Source organism: Moschus berezovskii, chromosome X, assembly GCF_049115385.1.
Source record: "Moschus berezovskii isolate FMDL1 chromosome X, NW_MosBer_1.0, whole genome shotgun sequence".
Lineage (NCBI taxonomy): Eukaryota > Metazoa > Chordata > Mammalia > Artiodactyla > Moschidae > Moschus > Moschus berezovskii.
This window is the reverse complement of record NC_142488.1, coordinates 6,019,146-6,028,615: the sequence shown is the minus strand read 5'-3', so window position 1 is coordinate 6,028,615 and position 9,470 is coordinate 6,019,146. Positions and strand designations below refer to the sequence as shown.

The following is a 9,470-nucleotide window of genomic DNA, read 5'->3' as shown; positions in this document are numbered from 1 at the left end:
AATCAAACCTGCACCCATACATTGGAAGGTGAAGACTTAAGTATTGGAGCACCAGGGAAGCTTCCTCAGCATGCTTTTAACTATAGTTCCTTCCTGCTCAGACATAACCAGGAACTGTGTACGATTCCCAGAGATCTCAGGGTTTGTGATCATTGTGGTCATATATGAAACAAGCAAGGACTCAACTGCTTAAGAACTCATAATGTCAAGAGCTTTGACAACCTCCCAGGAAAAGATGCTTTAAAACAGGATTTATCTTTTTTTAAAGATTAAAAATATATATATGGACCGTTTTTAAAGTCGTTATTGAATTTGTTACAACATTGCTTCTCTTTTTATGTTTCCGGTCTGTGAGGCATGTGTGACCTTAGCTCCCCGACCAGGGATCAAACCGGCACCCCTCCTCTAGAAGACAAAGTCCCGACCACTGCACCGCGAGGGAAGTTCCCCAAATCGGATTTCTAATGGGTGGTTACCTCTGAGACCAGCCAGAGATTTTGGAATGTCCACTTACACCCTGCAAGTTGCATGCAACTAAATGCTGACCTTAAACGTATCGTCCACAGAAAGCATTAGACAGTGTTCCCTTTCTTCACAATTTCCCCCAAAGATACTGCAGTCCCAGTAAGCTAGGTCACAGGGCAGTGTCTAACCACTCTAAAACCTCACAGGTGTAGGGCGTTCCCTGGTGGTCCAGTGGATAAGACTTTGCCTTCCAGTGCAAGGGGTGTGAGTTCATCCCTGGTCAGGGTGCTAAGATCTCATGTACCTTAATTCTTTTAGCCAAAGAATTAAAAAAAAAAAACAACAGACGGAATATTGTAACAAAATTAATAAAGACTTCTAAAATGGGTCACATTCAAAAAAAATCTTAAAATCTCACTGGTGCAAAACGCTCACTTCTTCCTCATTGTCTCTTCCCAGTGTGGTTGGCAGACAGGTTCAACTCATCCTTGTGACTCGCAGACCTAACTGATGGAAGCTCTGTGATCTTATGATGCCTGCGTCCCAAAATGAGGCTTGGTAGCAGCAGGAAAACTCAAGAGGCAGGCAGAGGTGATCAGCTCGGCCCAGAAGTGGGGTCTGCCTATCCCGGCTCCCTTGTGTTGCCATCACGGAGAGTCTGAACTAGTCACCTGGGCAAATCTACCTCCAAAGGCACGGACTTCTCCCTCCAGAAGCAGAGGAGAAGCCGCGTGCAGGAATATGTATAACGCCTACCCCGATGCTGCGAAAGACAGAAGGCAAAAGGAAAAGAGGGCGACAGAGGATGAGATGGTTGGATGGCGTCATCAACGGACATGAGTTTGCGCAGACTCAGAGCGGTGGTGAAAGACAGGGAAGCCTGGCGTGCGGCTGTCCCTTGGGTCCCAAAGACTCGGACACGACTGAGCAACTGAACACCAGCAGCTGGGGGGAAGGAGAATTCAGCATGCCTGTACCACAATAGCAAAAATAAAACATGAGGACCCTGAAGTGCCTTACTTCAGGGCAAGGGTGGCATGGTTTGAGAGACTATCTCTGAACATGTATATTACCATATGCAAAATAGATGACCAGGGCAAGTTTGATGCACCGAGTGGGTACCCAGAGCTGCTGCTCTGGGACAACCTGGAGGCATGGGGTGCGGAGGGAGATGGGAGGGAGGTTCAGGATGGGGAACACAGGTATCCCTGTGGCCGATGCACGTTGATGCATGACAAAAAAAATCATCACAATATTGTAATTATTCTCCAATTAAAATAAATTAAATTATTCTCCAAATTATTTTAAAAAGAACAACAAAGGATCATTCACCTCTGAATTAATATAATTCACTTATACCAAGAGATGCTGAACTGTGCAAAATGGCCATGGCTGAAACTCGGCCATGCCATCTACCATCCGGCATACCAGTATTTAGGAAGGGTGAAAATGAGTCTCAAGTCATCTTCATTAATGAAATGCATCAGATCCTGCATTTCAGGAAAGCTCTGGAGTGACCGCGGAGACTCTATCAGGGAGACGGTGGGAGAAAGCCGAAAACAGCGAGTCTCGCTTTCCATCTCCTTCTTGAGAAACTGTGCGCTGACTCGTATTGGTTTTAAGAACATCACGTTTTGTGACCGCCGCCAGGAAGCTGAGACGAGAGAGGGACAAAAATCTAGGAGTGCGTTGCCATGTAAGTTTCTTACAATTTCCCATCTCCATGTCCTCTTCTTAGTGGACACAGCGTGATTTGTTTCATGCAGAAAGTTCCATCCCAACGGGGATGTTTTTTTCCTGCCCAGTTGTGTCGAGATTGGGTTCTGTGGTGACTGAACCCATATAACGCTTGCAGGATTATAGACGTGGACAAGATCTCTTCAGGAGAAGATGGAACTCAGCTGGACACAGATTATAGGATCTGTTTTCAGAGGATAAACCGCATTTTGACCATCTCATTCAATGTCATGTAATACTCTCTCAAAAGTACAGCACGGTGGTAGGTTCAGCAGCACAGACATTAAAATTGGAACAATACAAAGATTAGCATGGCCCCTGGGCAAGCATGGTATGGAAATTTGTGAAACGTTATATTAAAAACAAAAAAAGTTACAGCATGAAACATTTTCCCCCAGAAGATTTTCAAATTATAACAGCAACTGCATTATTTTTTTTATATACTGCCGGATCTCAGCATTGTTACTGAAAACAAATATGTATCTCAAAAGAAACAAAGTAGCAAATGCTGTCAGGCAAGGTTTGCTTTTATCATACTCTAAACATTACCAAGGTCCGTCTAGTCAAGGCAATGGTTTTTCCCGTGGTCATGTATGGATGTGAGAGTTGGACTGTGAAGAAGGCTGATCGCCAAAGAATCGATGCTTTTGAACTGTGGTGTTGGAGAAGACTCTTGAGAGTCCCTTATACTGCAAGGAGATCCAACCAGTCCATTCTAAAGGAGATCAATCCTGGATGTTCATTGGAGGGACTGATGCTACAGCTGAAACTGCAATCCTTTGGCCACCTCATGGCGACAAGTTGACTCACTGGAAAAGACTCTGATGCTGGGAAAGGTTGGGGGTGGGAGGAGAAGGGGACGACGGAGAATGAGATGGCTGGATGGCATCACCGACTCTGTGGACATGAGGAGTTGGTGATGGACAGGGAGGTCTGGCATGCTGTGATTCATGGGGTCACGGAGAGTCGGACACGACTGAGCGACTGAACTGAACTGAACTGAAACATTAGCATTTTGAGATGAACATGTTCACATGCAAAACGCAGTCACTTTGTAAGGATTGTGACATTCTGACCAGACAATGCAAATTAACATCGCCAGGTTAATCCTGCTGGTATTTATAATCCTTTGGTGCAAAAGGCCAGCATCTTCTGCTGTGGTTTTTTGATGTTGAGGGTCCAAGGTGGTGTGCAGGGTTCATGTATTACAAGTTGACACTTTGTAGCGCAAATCCCTAAAGAGGTATCAGTTTATAGGTTTATTAGACAGGCTTTTTTTTTCTATAAATCAACGTCTTCCCTTGTGGCTGAGCTGGTAAAGAATCTGCCTGCAATGTGGGAGACCTGGGTTTGATCCCTGGGTTGGGAAGATCCCCTGGCGAAGGGATGGGCTACCCACTCCAGTATGCTGGCCTGGAGAATTCCACGGACTATGCAGTCCATGGGGTCGCAAAGAGTCAGACATGACTGAGCAACTTTTCCTCTTTCACAAACAGGTTTTTCCATGTGTCAAAGGGCATATGTCTAGGGTTATGCAATAGATGCTTACGGAGATATTAAGCAAAACCAAAAATCAAATGTGCGGAAGGAGAGGGAAAGTTACTTTACTTGCTTTAGTTGTCGCTACTAAGGAATGGTTGAAGGAAACATGCCTTCCTGAGCTTGCAGACTAAAGGACATACTGGTACGTGGGTGGATTTCATGTTAATTTCTCATCTTTTTAATATAGAGCGTCATTTGAGTCAAGATGGACCTAGAGACTGTCATACAGAGTCAAGTAGTTCAGAAAGAGAAAAACAAATATTGCATATTAATGCATATAGGCGGAAACTAGGAAAATGGTACTGATGATCCTGTTTGCAACGCAGAAATAGACACAGGGAAGTGGAGAACACACACATGGACACCCAGAGGGGAAAGAGCGGATGGGAGGAATTGGGAGATTGGGGTTGACACATATACACCCTGGGTAACTATGCATAAAACAGGTAACTAATGAGGACCCGCTGTATAGCACAGGGAGCTCTCACTGAAGTGCTGACTGAAACGGGAAGGAAATCCGCCCCCTCCCCCCCCCAAAAAAAAACAGGATATATGGATATGGACGGCTGACTCACTTGGCTGTACAGCAGAAAATAACGCAACTACACTTCAAGAAAAATTAACAATAAGAGAGAAATACGAGGAGTCATTCTGTTCCGCAAACAGAAACGACACAGCTAACTTGAAAGGACTGATGATACATGCTCATCAACGTGGCATGTTTTCCAACGTATTTTAGGTGCTGAATCTCTCAGTAATGACTGAGCCCACAGCACGTCTGTGTGACCAGACCCACGTCCCCTAAAGACTCGGTCCAGTGAAAACTCCTAACATTATATGAATTCCTATATTACGGTTTCTGGGATCTCTGGTTTTGCCAAAGCTGAAACCACGTATATGATCAGGCCAGGAGAGGAATACATACAACAAGGATTTTTCACTGCAGGCTTCTTGAAGCATTATTCTCTCAAGGACTGGACAACTTTTGAAATCTCTCTCCAACCCCCTGTCTCTTTTCAGTCAATTTGTGATGTCCCTCATTCACTTTTTTGAATTAATTGCATGCGTTCCTTACTATCTATGTTCACTGACTGACCTTCCCGCAAAAAAAAAAAAAAAAAAAAAGTTATTTTCTGTGGATTTTGGAGTATATACAGTCAGTGACCAACCTTACTGTAAAATACATTTCATACGATTAAAAACGATCTTCGTGATGGGCTGTGCAAACCTGAAGTGACTCATCAACTTTCCTTAGTTCTTATCAATTTCACTGCCCTATTTCAGAAGCTTTCCATTTCCTCTCACAGCTTTTCAAGGGCTACGGCCAAAGGATAACTTCCTGCCTCTACTGGCAATGCACTAGCTTTCAAGAGGTAAACGCATTTCTTGAAATTACTTAGTATACTTGGTGGAATCGAGAAAAGTCTGTGTTTCTAATGCTGTCTTCTTTCTTGATGGCAAAAGAATGCAGACGATATCTATTAGTTCCATAATATGTATTCCCCAGTATTAACAAAGTGTATTAACTGTCTGACAACTAATAGCAGTCAGCGCTCAAGTGGACCTAAAGGACTTCAACCCTGCATATTCACTGAAGGGGTTGATGCTGAAGCTGAAGCTCCAGTACTTTGGCCACCCGCTGCAAAGAGCCAACTCTTGATGTGAAGACTCAGAAAGCAAAGGGGACACAATACTTAACTGCGTGAGGACAGTTATTCAAGACTACAAGGACTGACTTCAAGTCAGCCTAGAGAGTGTCTGGATGTCTCGGTGGAAGAACACGTGAGACTAGAATCAATGAACAGAAAGTGGCCGGATTCCACCCGCGCCCCCTGCCCTGCCTCTTCCCATCAATTCCTCTTGTCGACATTCAGATAGAAGCTTCTCGCTTATTCAGAAAGAACTGAAAAAGTTTCTTTACCATGTGCTTGTCCCGCTCAACCCCGCTTTTTACATCATCCCAATGGGAAGAAGAACACACTTTCAACGCCTGACTATCGTCACCACCTCCTCCCTACTTAACCCCTGGTCCTTTAGAGCTTCTCCCTAGAGCTCTGACAAAATGCACCTCAAAGCTCACCGTAGGGACTTCCCTGGTGGTCCAGAGGCCACGACTCCAAGCTCCCAATGCAGGAGGCCCAAGTGAGAGCCCTTGTACTAAAAGCAAGAGTTGGTATGACTTGATGGAAGATCCTGCCTGCCTCAACAAAGACCCAGTGCAGACAGATACATAATAAAATAAAAAAGTCACCCTTAACTCGCTAATCCTCCAATCCAGTTGGCCCTCCCCAGTGTTCCCGCTTTCTCCATTCATCTCTGACTTCTGTATTTTTATTTTTTTTCCTCCTGTGGATTCAGACTCAGCATCTTTGGAGTCCTGGCCTGCTTCTTCCCTCTGAAGGGTTCTTTAAACTTCTTTTCATCTTCTATTTGCTTCATGAGAATCACATGTTTCCTGCTTCTCATTCAATATTTTACTCACCTGTGTACTTCATGACGTGGCTACAAAGGTATTGGCCGACTTGGGCTTTTATCCAGAGACTCTGAGAAAGAATGGCTTCTGGGTTCATTGAGGTAGTTGCTGCTGCTGCTAAGTCACTTCAGTCGTGTCCGACTCTGTGTGACCCAATAGATGGAAGCCCACCAGGCTCCCCCGTCCCTGGGATTCTCCAGGCAAGAACACTGGAGTGGGTTGCCATTTCCTTCTCCAATGTGTGAAAGTGAAAAGTGAAAGTGAAGTTGCTCAGTCGTGTACGACCCCTAGCGACCCCATGGACTGCAGCCTACCAGGCTCCTCCATCCATGGGATTCTCCAGGCAATAGTACTGGAGTGGCTTGCCATTGCCTTCTCCGTCATTGAGGTGGTTGGCAGAGTTCAATTCCTTGGGGTTGCAGGACTGAGCTCCCGGCTTCCCTGCTGGCTGTACTGTGGGGTTGCTCTGAGTTTCTAGGGGCTAACGTGCGTCTTCACCACGTGGCCTGCTCCGTCATCACACCAGCAACAGCCCCATGTGTCCTTCTCATGCTTCAGCTCCCCGTGACATCTCTTTCCATCACATCTCCCCCACTTCTCCATTTCTAACCGCTCCTGAGATTCCAGTGGGCCCACCTTGATAAATCAGGACCACTGCCCTACTTAAGGTCAGCTGATGGACTTCCCTGGTGACCCAGTGGTTAAGACTCCATGCTCCCAATAAAAGGGGGTCCAGGGTTCAATCCCTGGTCAGGGCAACTAGATCCTGTAAGCCGGAACAAGAGTCCACAGGCTGCAACTAAAGATCCCACAGGACACTAAGGTCTAGCACAGCCAAACTGAAATTCAAAGGCCAGGTGATAAGTAACCTTAGTCACAGCCACAGAGCCCCTTTTGCTTTGTAACGTAATAGAACCATGGGAGTGATACCAAGGCTTCAAGGTCATGAAGGGAAGTGCAAGTCTCTCAGTCGTGTCCGACTCTTTGCAACCCCATGGACTATACAGTCCATGGAATTCTCCGGGCCAGAATACTGGAGTGGGTAAGCCTTTCACTTCTCCAGGGGATCTTCCCGACCCAGGGATCGAACCCAGGTCTGCCGCATTGCGGGCGGATTCTTTACCAGCTGAGCCACAGGGGAAGCCCAAGAATACTGGGGTGGGTAGCCTATCCTTTCTCCAGGGGATCTTCCTGACTCAGGAATTGAACGGGGCTCTCTGGCATTGCAGGCAGATTCTTTACCACCTGAGCCATCATGGCGGGGAGCAATTAAGCCCATGAATGGCAACTACTGAGCCCCTGCACTCTGTTCCCAACAAAGATTCTGTGAGCTGCAACTACGATCCCATGCAGACAAAAAAATAAATATAAAGGTCAATCCTTCCTGAAGGTTCTTTGGACACCATTGAGAGGGAGCTGGATCATCACAGGTGGTGGCTGGTTTAGTTCACAAGTCGTGTCCGACTCTTTGCAATGCCATGGATGTAGCCCTGCTAGGCTCCTCTGTCCACGGGATTCTCCAGGCAAGAATACTGGAGTGGGTTGCCATTCCCTTCTCCAGGGGGTCTTCCCGACCCAGGGATCGAACCTGGGTCTTCTGCACTGCAGGGAGATTCTTTACTGTCTGAGCCATTAGGGAAGCCCGAGTAGCTGTCTCCCTTATTGGAATAGCAAGCAGCCATAAATCACGTCAAACCATCTGTCTCGATGAGGTCTCATTTTCTTTTGTTTCCATAATTCACATCGTTCTTTATCGGTTTTCATACTCATTTTCCCAGACGAATGAGTGTCTGGATAAAATAAATATTTGCTATTGATATTTGTTATTAAATGTCCAAGGTGCAATTGAGTTTGATTTCTTCTTCATTTTGGGGAGGCAAGGGAAAGTCGGAATTTTAATCTCAGTCATGTATCTTCCAGTGAGTTATATCTGTACAGGGACATGAATCTTAGACTTAAGGAGTTTATGGTGATGAATAGTGTATCACTCAACAGTTGCCATTTTCTCTGTATTCCATTTTCCTTGTACATTTAAAAAATGAGATTTAATTACAAATGTCTGGAATTATGATACAGATTGTTTTCTACCAACGTCCTCCAGAGATTAATATTTAACTTTTATATGAAGGCTTTTTCTAGTCTCAGCAATGAGCATTATTTCCATTCTTAGACTCCGTGAATGATACATCTTCTTAAAACTGTTAATTAAATGCCATTTTTCAATGGAAAAAAAATGTGTACTGTAATCCCACTGCTAAAAATGCATAATCACGTTATCATTTGCAAATACAGAAGCAAGTGTAAAAGGACCAAAAAGGGGGATGAATAAATAAATGTATTAATTTATTTATTAGTCATTGTATTCATTTATGCTGATTTCATTTTTATTCTACGCCTCCCAAGCAGCCATGTTCCATGTGGTCGGATACTATTATAATTTAATCAACAGTATACATTTTACTGGGTACTAGGAGCATTAAAAAATTAATAGTTAAGATATGGAGCCCACTTTAAGATCTTAAGGTCTTGCAGTGTAAATGCAGAACAGACTCATGAAAAGTCAGAAAGCAGAATAAGTTCCAAAGAGGAGGAACTCTGTTAGCATTCAGGAGAGGAACGACAGCAACCAAGAATGGCCCAGTAATGAACGGCTCTGTGACTTAAAACGTAGCTGGACTTTGAGGGGGTAGGAGGGACTGGGAGACTGGAATCAACATATATACGCATCGCTGCTGCTGTTGCGTCGCTGTCATGTCTGACTCTTTTTGATCCCATCGACTGTAGACTAACCAGGCTCCTCTGCCCAAGGGATTTCCCAGGCAAGAATATGGAGTGGGTGGCCATTCCCTTCTCCAGGGGTGCTTCCCAGCCCAGGGATCGAACCTGGGTCTCCTGTATTCCATGCAGATCCTTCACCATCTGATTTAGCGGTAACGCTACCCAGAGATCACACACACATCTCCCCCACGGGCAGGTGGATTCTTTACTATCTGAGCCTCCAGGGACACCCGGTGTATACACTATTATGTATAAAATGGATGACTAATGAGAACCTATTGGATGGCACCGGGAAGCCTACTCGATGCTTTGCAGTGACCTAAATGAAAAGGAAGTCCAAAACAGAGGGGATAAATGTGTACGTATGGCAGACTCATTTTTTTGTACAGTAGATAGTAAGACAACATTGTAAAGCAACTAAACTCCTGTGCGTCTCTGTGTGTGTGTGTGTGTGTGTGTGTGTAGCTGCAATTTG

General features: G+C 45.0%; 1 non-coding gene across 1 annotated transcript; it reads left to right on the top strand.

Annotated features, from left to right (window-relative positions):
* Window positions 1–2,461: 2,461 nt before the first annotated feature.
* Window positions 2,462–2,565, top strand: LOC129535315 (U6 spliceosomal RNA). Its single transcript, XR_008681590.1, has one exon. It is a non-coding gene; the product is annotated as a U6 spliceosomal RNA (small nuclear RNA).
* Window positions 2,566–9,470: the final 6,905 nt, after the last annotated feature.